A 21,920-nucleotide genomic window follows, 5' to 3' on the forward strand; every position below is an offset into this window, starting at 1 on the left:
TGCATTTCAAATGCCGGCGTGTTTCTTTAAAATCCATCATTGCTCTAATTTGCCTAAACTTCACGCCTCTTCAGATGCGGCGGAAATGCAAATGGGATGTGCGGAATGAACTTTAAAGTTCCGTTCCTCCGATTCCACAGTCCTTGGTCAAAGAGGGCTAAATGTAAGAGGGTGCTGTTTGCTCAGACTCCATGGTTAAACTTCCTCTCTACCCTTTTCTGCTAAAGCTGTGACCTTTTCCATTTTTTTTTCACAGCAGATGTGTTTCAAAGCACAAACAGTGAAGGGTTTGTGGCGCCAGCTATCCATAAAAAGTTTCGCCTTGTGCGGCTTTAAACTTTATGCACCTGGACAGTTGTTGACATCAGCTGTCAAGGACCACCTTCAGTCCAGTGAAATGTTGGGAACAGACTCAGACAAAGCAATGTCCCTCGACTAAATCTCCTTGTTTTTTACTAGGATGTGTTCTGTTCTGTTACTGTGGGCTGCAGTGGTGCATTTTCCCCTCAGTGCCTCTCTACAGGACGCAGAGTACGAAAACATCAAAGGCAAACCTCAGCTGGATTCTCAGTCTGAGAGATACCTCTGTGGTGGCTTTGGGTGGAGAGAACTGAGACAGAAATACATATGAAAACAGATAAACTGAGCTTACCAAACTGCTCTCAGCTTAGTCATTACATCCACATTACTGACGATTATTTATCAGTTATGTTAGAGGACATTTTGCATTGAGATATATATACTGTATGTTGTGCATCACAGAAGAGCCTAGAAATGGCAAGATATTTATGAGCCATATGACCCAGCCCTATTATAAACAAGCAATATTTATTTTATAGGATATTTTCTATAGAATCTTAAGTGAATATTAATATTATCAGAAAAAAATATACAGTAATCAATAGTCAGTGTTAATCCATTGTTTTCCATCTTGTATCAGTCCAGAGTTGTGTTGCTGCTGAAATATGCCAGTTTCATTTTGTCCAAGTGTGCATGAATGAAGGGAATGTGGCCCTCTGTGCAGCTTGTGTAGTGAGAGAAGTCAAACATTTTTGCGGTGCGGACTGCAGACAGCGTTCCTGAACTCACCGCTGTTCCTGATGCTCTGCTGCCGTTAAATGGGGTCATGTTCACCGTGTTTACAGACACACCTCTTGGGGTATCCACAGCCTTGTTGGTGGAAATTGTGCGAAAGCTCTGAGTTCTTGAGTTGTGTGCACGACTCCCCATGAGTTCATGAGTAACATCTGAAGTAAATTTTTGTCAACCAAAATAAGCTTGTAAGAATAATAAAATAGTTTTTCATCACTTTTTTATGGGATGTTTCAATTATTTATATGTTCATGAATGATCTGCATTTTCATCCAAAAAGTTGTACAAACAGACCATCAGACTTGAAATCCTAAACGCCTTAAATATTTAGTTAAATTTTCAAAGATCAGTTGATCACCTACCTCGGCTCCATAATGCACATGTCACTGATGAGCTGATACTGTGCCTCATCATCCACACACCATCAAACATTTGTGTCATTTAACTTATACAGTATAAGACACAGAAAGCAAAATCTGATTATTATTCCAAGACAGATTCAGTTTGTGTGTTACACTTATTCCTTCTGTCTGTCTCTGAGATTTAGCAGCTTCCACTCGTTTTTCTGAACTTTTCTCTGTGGTTTAGACATCCTGAAGTTGGCTTGAATTGAATATTCAGCGTGTAATCCAGTGTGTTGTTTACATCCCAGCATCTCCAAACTGTATTGTTGGCGTAAACACTCTTATAGGGCCACCCAGCTCTGTAGAAGAGGCCCTGGACAGCCCTGAGCCAATGTAAACCCTCATCATATCCATTACTTTGATTCTTTGATGCACCAACAAGCAAACTGCAAACCACAATATAATGAGTGCATACATCGTAGTCATATAGCCTCAAAATATCTCTGGAGTGCAAAAGAGAGTCTTTTGTCTCCATAGGACACAAATCAGAAAACATCAAAGGCAAACCTCAGCTGGATTCACACAGTCTGAGAGAAACCTTTGTCATAGATAGATAGATAGATAGATAGATAGATAGATAGATAGATAGATAGATAGATAGATAGATAGATAGGACAGCAGTTACTGCCAACCATCCGTCTTGTATATAGAAATGCATTGGGATTATATTAGACTAGTACATCAAAAACTCTCCACAGGGCCACCTCCTCTCAATAGGGGTATAAATCCAAGTTGTGATTCACCCACCACAATAAAAATTCAAGCAGGAGCTCTCTACTGGCTGCTGATGTGGGGTTTTGTGAAGCGCTATCACGACTTGTTTCAGAGCATTTGGGAGAGAACGGTTTGCAGATTTCTTCATTTACAGAGCTCAGTGGCTCACTGTGGTACTAGAGCAGAGGCTCGTCGGGGAGTCTGGGATTTCTTTCTGTTTTACTCCCACTGTAAGAATAGTTTGACCAACTTTGAGGCAAACTGAAGACGAACCAGGACAATGTTGTTTTCTGAGTAAGCTCCACTGTGAGGGCTTTACAGTTTGTTTTTTTTCCCCTGTAAACACATCCCAACACGTTTTAGGAAATTTGTGTGAGAATAATTGTTGTCCTCATTTCCTTTAGTGTGTAGACACAGCTGAAACGGAAAAAAAAATCAATCATGCAGCTGGACCAGTTCCACAAGCCAACAGCAGCGGATCCCCCCACAGTGGGACAACAGTGCTACAAGATTAATCAGATCATTGGTCATGTAATGTTTTCAGAAACTTAAAAAAACAAACAAACAAACAATAACCAAGATCCTTTTAAAATCAAAATCACAATATGTCCTACTGCAATTTTCAAATCATAGGAGAAATAATATTTGTTATATTCTAAAGCTCACGCGTTAGATGTCACAACACGCAGTGGTCTCTTTAGAAACAGAGACTGTTAGTATTGGGTCACTTGCGAATGTTTCATTTGACAGAACGACGCCTGAAAGTGAACTAACTGAACTGAAAAACTTCCTGAAACAATACCCTCTCAGTCAGCATCTGTCTCACTGCGAGGGACCGGCGTCTCAACAAACCGCACAGTGAACAGGAGCCCTGAGTGGTACACAGATGGCTGCGTCGCCCGTCCTCCTCCCTCCCCGTCGTGTCTTAAAGTCTGGAAGAAGGAAGCAGTGCTAGATATTTTATTTAAGAGAGTTTTTGTGTTGTTCTGTTGTAAAAATATGCTATACTTAACGTTATACGGACGTTATAGCATCTTTGCTGCATATTCATGCATTCAGACACAAACATAGACACAAGCATAGTTTCCGTTTTGAAAAGAGGACAGCTGTCAAGGATACATTCACTGAACGAAGCGTGTGTGTGTTGCTGCTTGTAGCTTACAATAGGGATGTTATGAGAACTGATGCTGTGGTACCATATTGATGCCAACATTTTTAAAACATGATGCTACTTGTAGCTTCATTGGCTTTAAAAATGCAGATAAAATATTTAGATATAGATTCAAATTGTACTCAGAATAATTTTTAAATAATTTTAAAAGTAGATAAGTGCATTACAGAGTGTATTTGTAATTAGTTACTATCACCCTTTGGTCTATATAATCAGAAACAATAAGCATCAGTACGTTATATCCAAGGTTGGTTCTTTGAAGGGGTTCAGCGGTCTTTCTCAAAAACTTTTAGGCTGACCCACACTGTATAGTATAGTAGTACTATGTGTGTGTTTGTGCAGTCTACAAGTTCCATCATGGCAGGTTTAAGATAGATGTCAAATTTTCTTGGGAGCCAGAAAATATCTGCAGTACATGTCAAATATGTGTGTCATCTGGAGGAGCAACAGAAATAGCATCCTTTTGTTTTGCACCTGAGTTTCTCAGCTTGCGAGTTTCTCAGGCTTCAGTGTTTGTGATATTCACCGGGAGATACTGTCTCTGACTCCATCTCGCTGCCGAACAGGGACGGGGAAAAGCAAGCCCAAAGAATGTCGCCAGTTGAAGGTCCTGTCCATCACAAAGTAGCTACACCAGACTCAAAAATTCTCCATCAGAGGCCAAGTTGCCAGCTGGGATGTCGAGGTTACAAAAGTCCCACATGCCTCCTTGGCCCTTGCTGCTGCCAGTTAGTTCAATCTTGGCTGGTCAGCCCATATGGGGGCTGGCATCGACAGGACTGTTCACACATGGTGGTTTAATCCCATCACAGCGCTGCCTACACTTCCAGTGCTGTGCCCTACTATGGTTGGACACTGAACAGGGCCAACAGCAATGGGAGAAAGCAACAGTCCTGCACTGGCATTGAATCTCATGATTCCCAGGTGGATAACGATGTGCAAAGTGGACAATTAGCTTGTCTTCAAGTTGGGGAGAGGCCAGAAAAAGGAGCCGTGACACAGAGCTCAATGAGAATGCACTAAAGACTCTGGTTTAGAGGCCAAGGAGGCATAAGCTCAGAGATGAGCATGTTTTTTTTTTTTTTTTTTTAATTTCCAACAAGAGAAAAACACTGCTGATGAAAACAACACCACTGGAGAGGGATAAGACTAGCCCATGTTGAGCATCTGTTAACTACAGTAAAATTTCACAAATCAATCCTAAAACCAACCAGTGAGGAGAGGCCAGTATGGGGAAAGAGCTCTTGCCTGCTTTTACCTTTTGAAAGATGCTAAAACCAACATGAAGTGCATTACAATAGTCAAGGCTGTGATAACAGCATTTCAGAATCACTAACTGATAAAAAGGACTTGACCTTAGCTAAGAGCCTCGGTTGGAAAAAGCTAGATTTTACCACTGAGTTTGACTGCTTGTCTACTTTAAAATCTCTGTCCATTATCACACCCAGACTTTTACATTCCCTTCCAAGGAGCACAGGTCCATATGAGGGGCATCACAGGCACCACTTGGTTCAAATATCAGCACCTCAGTTCTGCTCTCATTAAAGTTTAAAAAGTTTAAAGCCACCCAAGCCCATCCAAGGCAGAAAAGAACATTTGCAGTAAAGAATGTGGTATGCACTAGTTGTTAGTTTGAATAGTCACGTCTCCTATTCTTAACTGTGCCATTCCTTAAAATACAAAATAATGAGGCCAGTCAAGCTAAAAATCTCCTCCACAGCGACAACCTGGTTTTCACACACACACACAAAAAAGGCACAAAATGTGCACACAGGTTGGTAACAAGGACTCCTTATACAAGCTGTTCAGTAGCATCGGGGAGTTTACGGTGGTGGCTCTGATGGAGGGGCCTCTGCCCCCAGTCCGGGACAGCTGCCGTTTCACTCTGTGAATAAGCAAAATGAAGCTCGAAACGGGGGCAGCACTGGAAATATTCATAGTGCTGCTGTTTTTTTTATAAAATTCACCAGTTCTCACACTCCGGCTTGTCATGTGTTCCAGTGGCAGCTTTCTCTGTGCCGAGTAGTAGCACGCCTGATGATCAATGATCCAACTGAGTCTGTCAGCAAACTCATCTCTGACTGTTGCTGCTGTTACGGAGCTGAAGAGAAGTAAGTGTTGAGGGGGCATTCCCCGCAGGGTAGATTAGGCACATTCTAATTGACTGCCAACTTATGTGCAGATTTCAGCGAGCAGAGACACAGAGATGAGACACTGAAATCCATGGTGGTTATGTGGAACAGAGTGCTGTGTTTCATACAACTCACAGACAGACCTCAGTTTCATAGCAATAAATGTGACATCTAGTGAGCACTTTAATAATGTCTATTGGCATCTTTTAAAAGTTATTGGTGATTTATGTATGTAAGAATTGGCCTTTTGTCGAATCCCTTCACCAAACACATAGGGGGAAGCATATAACCAGACCAGTCTTTCTTACTTTAAACACACAGCTAACTTACCGTCAGTTAATTAATGCCAAATCTGTTATTCCTTACATCCTGTAGATAATTTTAGCTTATTGAATGTTTAAACTAAAAGTCTTACATATAGCTCCATTAACTCCCCATTTGTGTCCCCCATTTTGCTGCCCACGTGTTTTCATCTCACCAAAACCTTTTACATTCAGCTTTCCGCCTCTCCTCTTTGTCTGCCCACTCTCTCCTTCCACAACCACATTTACTCTCTTTTTACTATGTATTCCTGTATTTTAAGGTCACCTGGCACTGCCACTCTCTTCTTGTACTCCTTGTAGAGTGTGGTCTGCTGTAAATGTAATTTTAACTCAACCTTATGTGGGCTGCCAAGAAAACATTGAGATAACTTCATTCCACCGTATAGCCAAATGTTAATGACAACATTTAACATTTATAGGCAAATGTTAATGGCGGTATTTAACATCTAAACGGTCTCTGTTTTGCAGTGGGCCATACTGATAATTGCACATTAGAACCACTGTAATTATGCTGAAATAGTCTTGGAACACTTCATCAATCCCCAGTAATCATTTTCTGGAAGTTCTAATTTAGATTTGAAAAGGGGATTCAAACATTAGCAAGGAGCTGAAGGTTGATATTAACTATATGGAGGGAGGCAAAGAATGAGGTATTGATCTTTGTGTGATGATTAGGTGCCACCTCTGCCTCTCCAGGTGTCCATTAAAGGCTGCTCTTGAGCACCATATCTGGTTAAATCCCACAGCTGCTCCTCTCAAATCCTCTTAATCCGAGCTAGTCACTATCTTCATATATCTAATTATAAGGGTAAATATTGCCTGGTTCCTTGACAAAAATGCAGCTTAAAGCCTCTCACCTGAGCCTTTTCTCTATATTGCTTCTACATTCCTCTCCCAATTTACTGATAATAACCGGAGTTGTAAATCCATGACTACTCCTTAAAAAAACACGGTAACTGAGTTTTATACTGTGACTACCAAACTATTTACTGCTGTTACTTAGAGGCAGAATATGCTAAATTTTCTTAGACTCATCACTTATGACCCACTAGAAGTGTGCGGTGGTGGCTGTTTCTGCAGAGACCCTGCCATCTGCCTGTATTTCCTTATTTTCTCATTGTTTTGCTGTGCTCAGGACGCTTTGCCGACCCAAAAATGTCGGTATTTGACATCCAGAGGATGTGACTCACCAAACAGCTATCTTTCTGGTGAGTTCACCAACAGCTCGGACAAATCGTACTGATTCTACCTTTGACCGTCCAGATATGAATAATGCATAAAAATGCAGCTCAGAGTGCTTATTTAAGAGACATGAATTGACAACAAGTAAAAAGAGACAGCGAGCAATGTGTGTAAATGCTAAAAAATGGAAACCCAATGTTCAATATTATGATGACATGACAAACTTCTTACAGTGGCTAATTTACACATCCAGCAGTTATGGAGAAACATTTTCATTGGATTGGAGTTATGTTTGTGTCCATCTGATGAATACAAGTCCAGCATTCTGTCTCTTTTAGCTCCGTTTTTCTTCTCCACCACTGTGTTCATCTGCTTTCAACAAATTCTCACAAAACAAGTTAGGGTTAGGAAAAGAAGTCAAAGTTGATCATTGTTTTCCCATGGGACACAAACTCTGGTCTCCTGGGTGGGTCAGGTGACAATTATAGGTTTATCACTACGAACAATCCTTTTCGCAGTGACACGTTGATTTTACATGTCATTTGATTTATTGTTATTATAATAAAAGTGATTTGCTTTAAACTCAGTATTGCTTCAGTATGACACACAAATGTCTCATATAAAACACTCTTAATGCCTTGACAAACAGCAAACGTCACTGATTTGTTCTCCCTTAAAAGCTCCCTCTTCGTCAGAGTCCCATTACTTAGCAATCCTGCCTACCACATTTTGTAAAACTCCCCAAAGCCAGAATCTCCAGTGGCCGGTCCTAATTTTACTCTGCTTCAGTTGACCGCTAAAACTGCTTTCATCGCTGTATGTTGTCAAGGTCTTTTTAATGGACGTTACCACACACACACACACACACACACACACACACACACACACGTACCAGTGCCCTGCTACGTTGAAAACTGCTCCTTTTAGGACTTGTTTCCCATTTTGATTTGTTGCTTCCCTTCTCTGAGAACGATACTAAAGCTGTTTGTTTGCTTTGAGTTATTTTTTAGCTGCATATTATCTCCCAGGATGTCAGAAAAAACTCCTCAAATCCACTGCAACCATATGACTCTCCAACTCAAATCAACTTAAAACCCTTTCAGATTCCCCCAAGCCCGCGCGGATACATTTACAAATCTTGACCTGGTAATACTGTCTGTCACTGTGTGTATCTTTCTGACTCTGGGAGATTTTTCCTCCTCTAATGGCTTGTATCTTTTTCCTCGTCTGTCCTGTTTTTGCCCCCCTGTCCCCTTTAGTGTCTTCGCCTTTCCTTCACCGGGTGCTGTGTGGAATAACGGTGCATCAGTGCTAACCAAACATTACTTTTATTAGGCGCACACATCTGCTCCTCCTAGTGAAGCCATTGCCCTGACAAGCATTGTGTCTGCCTCTATTTCCCAGTTGACACTAACACGGTGGAGATTGGAATTAGAACAGATCGGATATAAATAATGTGCTGGATGTTGTGTTCTTTTACTGTCTTATTAGCAGAGATGAAGGCTGAAGTTAATTCTCCTGGTGGAAAAGGCTCCAGGAGGAGCTCGTCTTGCTGTGGGTGTTGTGTTACAGAGGCTGGCCATTACTTACACAGCAGACTGTGGTTATAGAAAATAGGATTGAATTGCTCCAGCTATTCATACTCCATTACTAAGTTTGTGTTTAAAGGCCTGCCTAGGTTGATCGATTGATTGATTATCAACAAACGCCCCTGCAGCTGTTACTTCAGCAATTGCTGGCCCCATCCATGGTACCGAATCGGCAGGGGTTTTACCCGTTAATAAGGTTAGGGATGGGGTTATGACTTGATTCCAGCCAGTCTAGTCTGCTCCTGATTCCACCAGATGTACCACAGCGTGTCCCAGAAGTGGCTCTCCGTTCTGCTCCTCGGAGAATATGTGCTGAGTCTATTTTTGACAGATACTGTGTCAAGCTGCACTAAGCAGATTGAGCAGACAGGAAGCCAGACACAGAAACAACACAGAGAATCAAATTTCAGAATAAAAGACCCTGTGCAGACTCTGGGTTATAATAAACAGAGAAATTATAAATTATTTAACAGTAGCCTACTTATGCATGGTAGAAGCACAAAAAACAAGGGAAAGGGAACAAATCAACAAATTCTGAGCAAGTCAATATGATCGGGAGGACAAAACACTCCATTTCTGAAACACTGCTGGTGGGACAAGAAGCCATGTGGGGGACGTATCAAAATTTTATCGCAGATGTGACGTGTCCAGTGGAATCAAAGAGCAAGGATTAAGCTGTCCATTTGCTGTACAATTTTAGAAGTGTTGTTTAATTCCAGTGAATATTGTACATGTAAATCACCTGTGCTTTAGAGCCAAACCTCATGATTTATGTGTTCACACTGCATGGTCTAATCGTGTAAAATAAAAAATAAAACTGCCTGTTCTGGCTGTTGATAATCGTCAATAAAGATTTGTTTGAAAGCTCCGAGGCAGGTGGAAGTTTGTTCATCCATGCCATCCTGTGCGCTAAAACCTCACACACTGAAAAATTAGAGCCGCTGGCGTATATGGACTTACAGGTGGCTGGGAAGACGTATGCAGTATGTCACATGTACATTTTGCATAGAGAATTGGAGGTTAGCTAGCTACATTGTACTGTCCATATTTTCTGTCCACATGATGCTCCATGTCGTCATGGCAATTTCAAATGCTTTGTTTGCTACTTTGCGCGGATGCAGTGAAAAAAATGACACCGACTTTGGGGAGACAACTTGTGGCTCTGCTTCAACTGTGCGAGAGCCTGATGACAGCTGACTGAAATCTCTTGTGTCAAAAAATTATCGGACCCTTTGATGGCTGTTTTGATTGGTCCTTGCTTCCACCCGTACACTGCACGGCAAACAAAGCCCAATGAAGATGAAATCTGGATTTTAAAATGAGTTGCTCTGCTTAAAAATTGGGTCAAATTGTACAGGGTATGCCCAGCTTTAGGGGGTCAGCGTGTGGACCTCAGGGTCTTCGGAGCAGTGGCTGTTTGTGTTTGGGATAACATGCCGTCAGGCAAATGGGCTTTCAATCCAATGGGACATTTTTCAAACTATTGGGGTTTGGGAATAATGGGCTGTTGGAAGAATGGCACAGCACTGAAGAAAATAGAGACTTTCACAGCCTCACAGTAATACAGAAGTGCTTGAATGCATTCAGCTGAGAAATTGAGGATCTTTAACCCCCACTGAAGAACAAACAATGAAAACTAACCCACAATATGTGTGGTATTTCTTTATAAAGCATACAAAACTCTACAGATGGCTTAACATCTTGGACCTGAGGCTGTTTTTACTCATCTTTTACTCTCTTTTTCTTCTAGGACGGGATATTACATTGTCACATCATGTTTCAGTCAGGCCATATCAGGACAGGTCAGGCCACCCAGAAATGCCATCATTTGGCATTTAAGTAGTTGAACATACAGGTTTGAAGGGCTCAAGGTAGAAGTTTTCCAGTTTCACAAGGTTAATCCTAGTGCTTGCTCTGGTCTTTAACGTAGATCAGATTATAGAGTGATATGTTTATCCATACAGAGGTTTCTCAACCAAAATCTGCTCCACATTTAAGCAAGTCCCACTGGCATATGGTACTTCCCAGCTGAGTCCACGACAGCAGATTCTTATTTTGATTTAAAAGGATGTTAGGCTCAGAGACGGTCCTCTTACTTGGAGGGAATCAAGGACACTTATAAAACACTTGTGGTTACAGATGGGCATGAACTGGCTGTAGTGGGAACTGAACTCGTTATCTCTGAGTTTCTATCTCACGCCCCTGCTGTCATAAAAAAGTCATAATCCAGCCGTGACACTGCACGTCCTTGGCCTGTATCCTAATGCTGCGCCAGGAGGAGGCGTCCAAAATAACATTCCCTTTGATGCTTTCATGCTAGCCCAAATAAATCCATGTATGATTTGCAGCAGTGACACATATTTATACTCATTAAGAGAGCTGCACTATTTTAGAGACCTGTTGAAAAACTTAAGTAAATGAGAACATGGACACAAAAATACCCGGTGTACACTGAGTAGATTAGCACAGGATTGACCTTTTAGTCGGGAATCTGTTTGCTCTTATTGGCCTATGGATGAATACATTTTAATAATAAAACATTCTGCACTCAATACCGCAATTTAGCCAGGTTTATTCTGTTTCTGTTGAGCAGCTATGTACTAATCAAACTTGTATCGATTCAGCTCCCATCGACCAGCACATACACATCCCCAGAAAACAAGAAGGTCACACTCCAAAGCTTGTGATTAGAGACCTTTTGTTTTGGAATTAGGCCTGTAATTTAAAACAGGGAGGAGTGTCTGTAGCACCACTGTGTATCAAAAACTGTGAGGTACAGAATAATGTCATAATGGGTTATTTATTCTTTGAACAGATAGGTCCTGGTTTCATCTTTTGGCAATTTTAGAAAATAAAAAGCTTATGTTTTTGTCTAGACAATATTTAATTTGAGAACTTATGTTCAGTGAGAAAAACAAATTTATATTTCTTAAACTGTCACTGTATTGTTACCAAGTTTAACAGTAGCTTTCACAGTTTTATACCAATTTGACAAAACTTCTTGCCAAACATAATTTTTTGAATAATTTCAAAGTTTGAAGTTAACTTTTCCAACCCCGACTCCTAAAAAATGTATTTTTTATGATACTAATTTGCAACAACAAACATGTTTTTTGAGAACTATTGCCACCTGAATTAATTAATTAATTTGATCAACATAATTAGGAAATTAATTTTTAATAAACACATCTACCAAGCTGAAAAATGTTAATATGAAGTGTTTTTGCTCACTTACAAGATATTTCTGCTCTTGCAAAGCCATAACTTTTTTTTGTTTGTTTGTTTGTTTGGTTGTTTTCAAGTAAAAAGAAAAGAAAAATGAAACTCATTAAAATTTGGTACATCTGCTGCAACATGTGAAAATTATTTGTGAGTATTGAGGAAAGTTTTCATCGATGATCGATGCATTATGCACATAAGGCACAGCTGGTCCTGAGAAGATTTCACATCATTCTCAGCCAGAGCCGTAGGATGTAGCAGTGCTGAGGGTGCTGCAGCACCTCCAACTCCAGGTGGTTGAGGTAAATCATGGATAGTGTTTTCTTTCTTTTTTTTGTTCTTTTGCTTTAATTATTGGGAGGAGCACAAACTTTCCAGATGGTTTCCTGTAGTGTCCTACAGTAATTAGTCTGTATTGATCTGTTGTAGCAGGAAGGTTTGGACCAGATTCAGTATCTCTAGCAAATGCAGTTCTCAACATATTTTCACTACGTGGTTTTGATACTGTCATATTGTTTCACTGACCTGATGCCAAGATGCTGTCAAGCTGTGATTCACAGTGTTGCAAGGGCACCATGAAAGTCTTTTGCACAAAAAATTCAACTAAGTTTAAACTTTGATGCTGTGTTTTAGAGGCTAAATCACAGATGCATTGCATGCAATTGGTTTAGCAAAAAAGTTACGTAGTAAAAGAACCATAAGAAGCCTTTCACTAACTAATTCATCAATCTATACTTAATTTAATAAATACTGCTGAAATGAAATTATTTCCTTGTATTGTTTTTAATAAAAGTGGAACTGCACACGCAGGTCTGAGCGTAACTTCACCCACTGCAAAATTTCTGAAAAATGTGAAAAAGAGGACAAGATGTTGAGGATGTGGTTGGGGGTGGAGGGGGAGTGCACAGGACAAACACTGTGTTGCTGTGGTGTGGCTACGGCAGCATAACGGTAACAACTAGTCATCAGAGCTAACAAGTATGACCAGACTCTGCATGTCCGCAGAAAAACACTGGAAACACAGAGAAGAGCCCATGTGCTAGAGCTTTGACAGTCACCTGAAGCACATTTGTGGCCCTTGTCAAAAAAAGTTTCTGTGTTGCACCCGTGCTGAGCTGACAGTAGCGGCTCAGAGAGGCTGCTCTCTCTGGTGTGTGTGTGTGTGTCTGTGGTGGTGTGACATTATACTGTAACCCTGCTGTTTATCGTGGGGTGATCAGTCATGGAAAGACTGCAGTCTGGTGTTGCTTCTACAGCCGTCAAATGCACCAAAATTGGAAAAAGCTAAATACAGGGTTAGAAAAAAAATTGTATAAACTCTTGTGGAGATATGTGTGTGTGCTCTTTGGCCAAATGCGCTGGTTGCTATCTTGTGCAGACAGATGATTGTGCCACAGACTTTGTGCTTTGACCAGGTGGTTTTGACTCCAATACATGATGTACATGATAGCCAACATGCCTAGACCTTTTTTAGACCTCCTGCCCATGGCAAAAACGGAAACTGCGCTGGTGTACTATAAGATAGCAATGCCACCTGCACCACTGGCACATCCGTTTTGCGCCGGTTTTAAGATTGGGCCCTGAATGTTTTCTGTATTTATGACCTTGCAGATCGCAGCCAACTTGCCTCACCCTCCCCTGTGGGTGGGAGAAACTATGGTGAAAACGTGTAGCATTGCAGCATGGAAGAGGATCTGTGATCTCTGTAGATATAATTGGCTCATTCTAAAATAATTAAAAAAAACAATTATTTTCAGGTTTATATGTTCATGAAAACATGAATGTTATTCACCAAATCTGCCACATTCTGCCAAATCTTCCACTCTGCACCTTTAAAAGGTTTATTGTACAGGAAGGATCATTACTCTCACACACTTTTCCTCTGGATTGATGAGCTTCCGGCCCGCCTCTATAACTTTCGACCACCGCTGCCCCTGAAGCATTTTGGTCGGTTGGTCTTCTGATGTGGCTGACCCTTAAAGTCACGGCCTCCTGATTGGTTAATTCATTGTGGTAATGTGCTAATTTGAATGTCCAGTGGTGCGACATTGCAATGTTCCTGACCTGTTTTTAACCTCAATTACTTTCCTGAGAGGGGAAAAGCTTTGGTTTCATTAGAGATAGTTAGGCTGAAAAAAACAGGGAGATGTACTGGATCAGAACCGACAGGATGACACATGACAGAAAGAGTTGTTTTGTTGATCAAACAGGTGATGTGTGACTAAAATGATGGATTTAACATACATATATTTTTCTATATAGATTGTCTACTCTGCTGTCTTGGAAATAAAGGCTCCAAAAGGGTTCCTCCTAGAACCCAGGACCAATTGCTTCTGAAAAACACCTTTGTGAAGAAAGTGTTTCTCAAGGGTTCTTCATAAGACTAGGGTTCTGTCAACTATAATATAAAAATTTTCTTGGTAGAACCCCCTGGGTGGGTTCTTGTTAGCACCCAGAAGGTTGAAAGGTTCTGGATAGAAAGCCCAGAGAGGGTTCTTGGGGAAACCATTACACCTTTGTACTATAAAAGTGTTTTTCGGTTGAAACCCCTGTGTGGGTTCTTGATAAAATCCTTTGAATATTAAAGGGTTTGCAGTTAACCACCCCGAGTCAGTTCTAGAGAAAACCCTTGGACCATAAAAAGGTTTTGGGTAGAACCCCCTGGGTGGGTTCTTGATAAATCCCTTACAATATAGGTTCTCAAGTGGGTGAAACCCACCCTGATAGGGAGTTCTGGGTGAAACCTTTCTCAGATAACCGTTGTTGGGTTCTAGATACCATCTATTTCTGAAAGTGGAATTTTTATAAAAGGCCCTAACAGGGGCCAAAAACTGTTCTCCTATAGGGAGAAGCTGAAGAACCCTTCGAAGTTCTAGTTAGCTTCTCCTCTCCAGTTCCTAATGAGCAGAAGTATCTACCTTGCTCTCTTTGTTTCCATCTCCTCCTAATTCCTCCTCCTCTGCCGTCCTGTAGGTGTCAGTTTATCTGACTCTCTCTCTCTGTCACTCTTTCACTCTTTCATTCTGTCCGTCTGTGTTCTTCACTTCTTTCCTGTCCAATCCAGCAGTAATGAGGAAAGGTCAGTGTGTCAGTTCTCTCCCGTTGCGCTGTCAGTGTTCGTGTCTGTTACCGAGGTACTTAGTAGCTCTGGCCTTTAGCTGCTGCCCTAACGAGCAGGCAGCACACCACTCAAACAGCTGGTGGAGGGCAAAAAAAACCACAGAAACAAGAGGAAAGAAGATGACCTCAGACACAGTTAATTCAGGCCAAAATATACTACATCCACCTCCTATCCATAAATCTGGTTTTAATTGGTACAGAAGCAAGGTAGATAATGGTGCTTTACTCTAATATAGTCTACAGAAAGAAGTCACGATGACATGAAAAACAACTTACAAAGTGACAAGATAAGTTTCTTTTCCTCCCCAAAGGCGTCTCAGTTAAAGGTTCAGTGTGCAGGATTTTAGGGGATTTATCGGCAGAATATTACAAAAATGAAATATAATATTCAGAAGTATGTTTTCAGGAGTGTATACTGTAAGAAGATAGAGATATATGGAAATTTTGATACGAAAACAAGAATTGTTGTGTATCTGTTCCTTTAGAATGAGCCATTTACAGCTATAGACAGTGTGGTTCCTCTTCTGCGGTGTCTGGCATGTTGCACTGCCATGTTTGTACAGTAGCCCAGAATGGACAAACTACATGGGACACTGGAAGGATATGGTCTAGTGGGTGTTGCACTAGATCGCAGCCGCTGTAGGTTCACCAACATGCTTGGAATGTATCAAAATCAAAATATAAAGTGGACCCAAAAAACGCAAACAGGACATGTGAGTGAAAGGACAAAAATAAAACTTTAAAAAACACTAAGTGTCCAAAAAAGTGCACAAGAGAACGCAACGGAACACGATGTGAATTAGGTCGAACTAGCAACTGAAGGGAGAACAGACACAAGGCTAAATACCCTGGGGAGGTGATAAGGGGCAGGTGGAAACACTCAGACATGAAGAAAGGCAGGAAAACAGACAAAGACAGGAAGTAAATACAACAAAGACACACGAGGGAAGACATACCAAAATAAAACATGACAGAATGTACAAAAGTGTATACACTGGTCCTTTAAGTTTAGACAATCTTCTTCTTTAGTGTGTTATAATGATGATAATTATAGTATCTATAAAGTTTAAACACTCATTCCTCAAATTAAATCATATCTCAAACATCCCCTTTCACCTGTAAGTGGAATATGTTAAACTTAATTATCTTCACTCAAATTTCCAAGTGATTTGAGCTTAAACACATACATTGTAGAACATTTTTAAGAACATAATGAACATTAATATTATGGTCCGATGAGTTTGATAAGTAACAAGACTAAAAATCCTTAGCCGTGCCCCTCAAGACTGTAATGCTCATTACACACCAGTTTTTGGGAGGTGGATGGATGAGATTTTGCTAATATTAGATCATTACCCCAAACACGTCATTATCCCAAGTTTTTTGGGCTCAGGAACAGGACTCACAGACAAGGCTGGTAAGTTTGAAGCAGAGTTCACAACAGGTAGGCAATCAAAACTTGCAACCAAGTCCCAAAGGGGCAGGCAGGGTTTAAAAATCAGGGTAGTCAGGACACAGGCGAGACAGCTCAAACACTTTGGCTAAGATGCTTGGATAGACAATCAGGCAAAGAGTAGGTGGAAACACTCCTACATGAGGAGACTAATAGGTGCATGGGTGTGTTAGTGTGCAGGTAGGTGTCAGAATCAGGTAACCGGAATGACAGGTGAGTTTGACAAGCAGGCTAAGAGGCATTTTCCATGGTAGGAAAAGCACAGATGTTACTAATAACATTAATGATGACAGCGAGTCAGCACGAACAATACCAGAATCCTGAAGCTGAAGCACCATTAATGTTTTACACCTGTGCAATGACATGTCAAAATGGCTACAATGAAAAGGCCTGAGGGCAGGAAGAAATGTGTCAAAAATTCAGTGAGGCAAAAAAAGAAAAAAGCTATTTTTTTCTTTAGGGTGGTGCCAGAAGAAAAGAGTTAAATGCATCATCCGTATGCTGGCAATTTTGACACTTCAGTAAGCTTGTGAGGCTCAACTGCATCTACGCTGTACACTGCCAGCGTCATGGACACTCAGACTCTTTTGTCTTAACATACTGGCATTCATCTTAGCAGAGAAGTTTAGTGATTAGGGCAGGAGTTCCCAAACTATTCCGTGTCAAGGCCCCGCAGATAGCATTAGTTTATGGCTTCCCCCCCTTCCCTTTTAAAGGTGTCTTTAAAAACGCATTGGTGACAAACAAACAAACAAGAAAATTATGAATCCTACCTTATCTTACCTCCAATTTTCAAAGGCCCCTCTGGTGAGATTATGGCACCATGAAAGTTCCAGTCAGTCCCAGTCCCATGTCAAACAAACTAATCCAATAAACCATTTTTACAGCACAACGTAGGGTTGCAACTAATGTCTCTTTTCTATTATCGATTAATCTGCCAATTATTTTCTTGTTATGACCACATAAAAGGTACTGAAAATCTGCTAGCTGATGTGTTGTCTCGTGCAGGTCTGCAGGTATCAAACATTTCTTGGGGGGAAGAAATGTTTGGTCTTAGGTGGAGGGGTGTTATGACCCGGGTCAAGAGGGATTTTGTATTGTCTGGCAATATATTTGTTCTTGGTTCCCCCTCCTTGTCGGAGGGTGGTGCTGTTCTGTTGTTTGTGCTTTTTCTCCAGCATGCGTGTCCGCTGATGATTGAGGCTGCCTACTTTAAAACGGCACCTGCCGGCATCAGCGTCACTCCTCTGTTTCCTGACTGCCAACCAGACCGTGACACTGGTCATCCTTGTGAGCGGTGAAAAAGAGGAGTCACTTTTATGCTTTGCTCAGGTTTTCCCCCCGAACTGGGCATAACATTGTCAATTAACTGATTAATCGTTAGCCAATAAAATAAAATATTAAAAAACAGTGAAAAATGTCCAAAAGCCCAATGTGATATTTCTAGTTTTCTTGTTTGTTTTCTTTTACGATAAACCAGGCATGTCCAAACTATTCCACAAAGGGCCGAGTGGCTGCAGGTTTTCTCTCCAGCCAACCAACAGCACACCTGACTCGACTAATCAGCTGTTTAAAGTCTGAAATCGGTTGATTAAATGAGTCACGCCTGGTGTGTCTGCACATGCCCACGATAAACGGCCCAAAACTGAAAAGATATTCAATTTACTGTGATTTGTAACAAAGAAAAGCAGCAAATCATCACATTTGAGAAACTGGGGACTCTTTGACATTTTTGACTGAAAACAGAGCAAAATGGTTTATACTCGCTCACTGGGATTTTGCTCCACCGGGATGCATAATGGGACTGAGCCATTGTTAATGTTACATCTGTGCTTTCCTGCTACAACAAATCAAAAATATCTGCTGAGAAAAAGGTCTGCAGTCATTGAAATATTTCCCTCTATTTCAAACTGGCTGACATGACTAACTGCCGCTTCCAAGGGCACAAAACATCTGTCCAACAGCACATTATGTGGGCTCACCGTCGGCCGTGTTACTATAATAATTATTTGCTATTTCAGTATAAAGTAGCCTTATAATAGAAGTGATGAGAGGCTGTGTGTCTGAAGTGTTGTGGTATTGATTTGCATTGGACTCGTGTCGGCATGACATCACCTTGGCAACACAATCTCAAGTGCTCTTTAGACTGGGTGTTTTATCATGCGTGAGTGTGTGTGTGTGTGCGTGTTTGTGTGCTCCATAGGGGAGAAATCCCTCCATCTGCTGTTCGGGCGCCATGGATTTGCTTAGCCCTGACTCAGCACTTTTTCTCAGACACGCACACACACAATCTCACACACACACACACACACACACACACACGCACACACACACAGACACACACAAACACACGCCCTTCTCAGTATTCAAAGTGTCATTATCTTGTAGCAGCCGTTTCCATCACCTCCAATGTTTCTTCATAATCAGGTTCTGCCATGGCCCTCGTCTCTTTCCCTCCCTCTCTCATTTACACACACACTCACACTCACAGTCTCACACACACTCACAGTCTCACACACACACACACACACACACACACACACACACACACACACACACACACACACACACGCTCCTTTGAGCAGGGGATGCCAGCAGCATCCAGAGTAGAAATGAAATTGCAGCTGGGTGAGTTTTGGCGACGTCTCTGCAAAGGTTAGTGACTGTTTTAAGCAACAACTCTTTCTTGCACAACAAAAACACACAATGCTGCTTTTCTCTCACCTCCTCTGGCCGACCAACTTTGTGCAACAGGTTCGACATTTCTGAATAAAAACAGATCCCCTGAATGCAGCATCTGGTTCGTCACAGGACACAGTTCAGGAAAGAGGATTCCTTGTTTTTTTCCTCTTTTTTTGATCTGGACTCCTCAGTGAAGTTAATTCAGAACCGAGACCTTTCTTTTTTTTTCAAATCAAGACATTTTATCACTTGCTTTGCGTTTTGCTGAGCCATCAGTTTTAAATACCATGCACATTTATTGCACTTTGTAAAAGGATGTGTGCCAAAAGATTAAATCAGAAGTTTGACTTTAGCACATTAACTGGACACAAGCAGGAGAATGTTCAACTCTGAATCCACAAGGGGTGGGATGCTCTGTGAAATCCTTAAATTCCTGCAGTTTGTGTTGAAAAACATTATCTTTATACTGTTGGAATATTTACCCACGCAGTTTCTTTAACAAAATAGTGTCCCACAACCCCATCCATGCTTGTGAACTCCTTTAATATCCAATCCTGATACTGTCACTTGTTTCCAATTAACCTTTTTAGCTGTGAAATTTTCCAAAAAGGTGTTTTTAAGCATTCCACAATGCCCATCCTAACTTTTAAAAAATATGCTACAGACTTCAAATTCAGAACATGAAATATATTGTGTTTGTACTGTACTGTTTGCAAATCATTGCATTCTGTTTTTATTTATATTTTACACAATTTTCCAACCATTTTGAAATGGGGAATGCATGAATGAAGCTTAATGTAATTTTAAAAATCCAGGTTTTTCTGTGTTCACTTTAAATATTCAAACGCATGTTAAAAGATCATTTAGAAACACCAATTTGTGTTAACTCTAAAATTCAGTGAAGACTGCCTTTTAATGCAGGAAACACACTTTTTATGCTTGAAAACATAATACCAAGAAAAAACAATTACATAAGTTAATAATCTTTCTAATAATTGGTGAAAAAATGTGAAAAAACTGATGGATGAGCCTTATGTAATTTGAAATCTTTCAGCTACTTCACAGTTTTCCTTTCACTGAAACAAAATGTCCATTTCAAAAATATACTGCTCTCTGCAGTGACATGATGCAACATTTTCTATGTGAACTTTTTCTATATAGAATCTTTCTGAGAAAAAAAACAAAACAATGTTATTGCGGTTGCTGCCAAAGCTGCACCTTGTAAATGCTGACTTGAGAGGTGTTACTGCAGAAATCCCTAGCTTGTACTTTTTGTAATCTGTAGTTATTTTGATGTTGCTTCCCTTTTCCACCACAAACTGTGGTCATAACAAAGGGGGGAAATATATGCAAACAAGTAAACTGTATTTTTGACTAATTTAGATCACTTTATAGAGATCTGTTTTTTCTTTGATCAACTTTACAGTAATGTCAGTGTCAAATAAGTTATATTCATAATTTTGATGATCTGTGTGTCTGCTGATGTAGCTCAAAAGTTGAATCATTCAATATATAAATGGCCTTTCCACTGAGGATTTAGAAATTGGTGTATTTTGCGAGAAGTGAGCCATTATTGTTTCCTTATTGATCTTTGCACATCCATCCATCCAGCCAGTCAAATAACAGTGGAAAGAACAGTTAAAGGTGTCTTTGTGTTAATGCCATTTATTCATTTCCACAATATAATGTTAAAATTGACCTGTCAGGCTGCACCAGTCAAAATATTTTTTAATAAAGTGGCATCAAAATCTAATTATTTTCACCTTGCCATATTTTCAGTGAAAGTTTGCCATTGCACAGCGGCAGACCTCCTACATGCAGGGCTGTAGAGTGAACACAGTGTGAGTTAATCTCACATATCCCTAGATGTCCCCTCCAGCTGCTGTAACAGCTGTCGCCAGGACAGAAAAAGGGAGCACGTTACCCTGGAAAACATAGGAGAGGCGTCTGCTCTGCAAATCATGGTTGAAGAGACAAATGCTCTGTGATTTGGGTCACACGTGTGAGTGTGGAAATGTGAAAAAATGAGCTATTAAATGATTTCTTAGCACATCCCACTCGCCCCTAAGAGTGTTATCACCTTGGTAACCCCATAAAAACTAGAGCAGATACATTAAAAGGCAGGACGGACACATCTTGACACTGCGAGAGGGAGAGTCATGAAATTGCTTTAAATACCATCCCAGCGCTTCACACTCTTAATTCATTTCCTTCAAGTGTTTATGACTCAAATATATCCCACTTAATGTCTTTGAATTATGAGGATTTATTATTTATCATCATGAAAGGGAAGTGTTTGACATATTGCAGTTTTAAATATTTGAGCATATAAGTGGACTTAAATCAAAGCCAGAAACGGGATAAACTATGTTTACACTGTATTTAGCAACAGCTCAACTTAAAATCTGTATTTTCTTCTGAATGTGCTGACTACTTAACTTTAGAAACAGAGCATTAGCTAATAAAACTTCCCAGTATCTTAACTCTTTGGCATTCCTGTCATCCACGAACTTCTCACCACTAATCTAAGGACATTACTCAGACATATAAACAAGCAGTTTGCATTCATATCCAAACTTGGAGATTTATTATTGGCCAGCTTTGCAATCATAGCACGCAGCCTCGACTCCAGTCCATAAATTCACAGTTTTAAAGTTTCATTTCAAGTAGATTAAAATGTAATGAATCACATTTCAGCTCTACAGTTTGTCTCTCGATCCTCGCTCTCTGTTCTGTCACCTCTGCCAGCCTCTATATCTCCCCTCTCCTCCGTCACGCACACTCACTCAGACACACACTTGAACACACGCATAATTGCATGAAGCGAAATGTGCTGCTT

At 40.6% G+C, this 21,920-nt stretch overlaps 1 protein-coding gene across 1 annotated transcript in view; it reads left to right on the forward strand.

The window, feature by feature from the left end:
- Positions 1–21,920, forward strand: part of LOC146324319 (contactin-associated protein-like 4) — a 138,311-nt gene that overhangs the window by 27,578 nt on the left and 88,813 nt on the right. The window lies entirely within an intron of this gene.

This window comes from Lutjanus erythropterus, chromosome 7 (assembly GCF_056507025.1).
Source record: "Lutjanus erythropterus isolate fLutEry1 chromosome 7, fLutEry1.hap2, whole genome shotgun sequence".
Classification (NCBI taxonomy): domain Eukaryota; kingdom Metazoa; phylum Chordata; class Actinopteri; order Lutjaniformes; family Lutjanidae; genus Lutjanus; species Lutjanus erythropterus.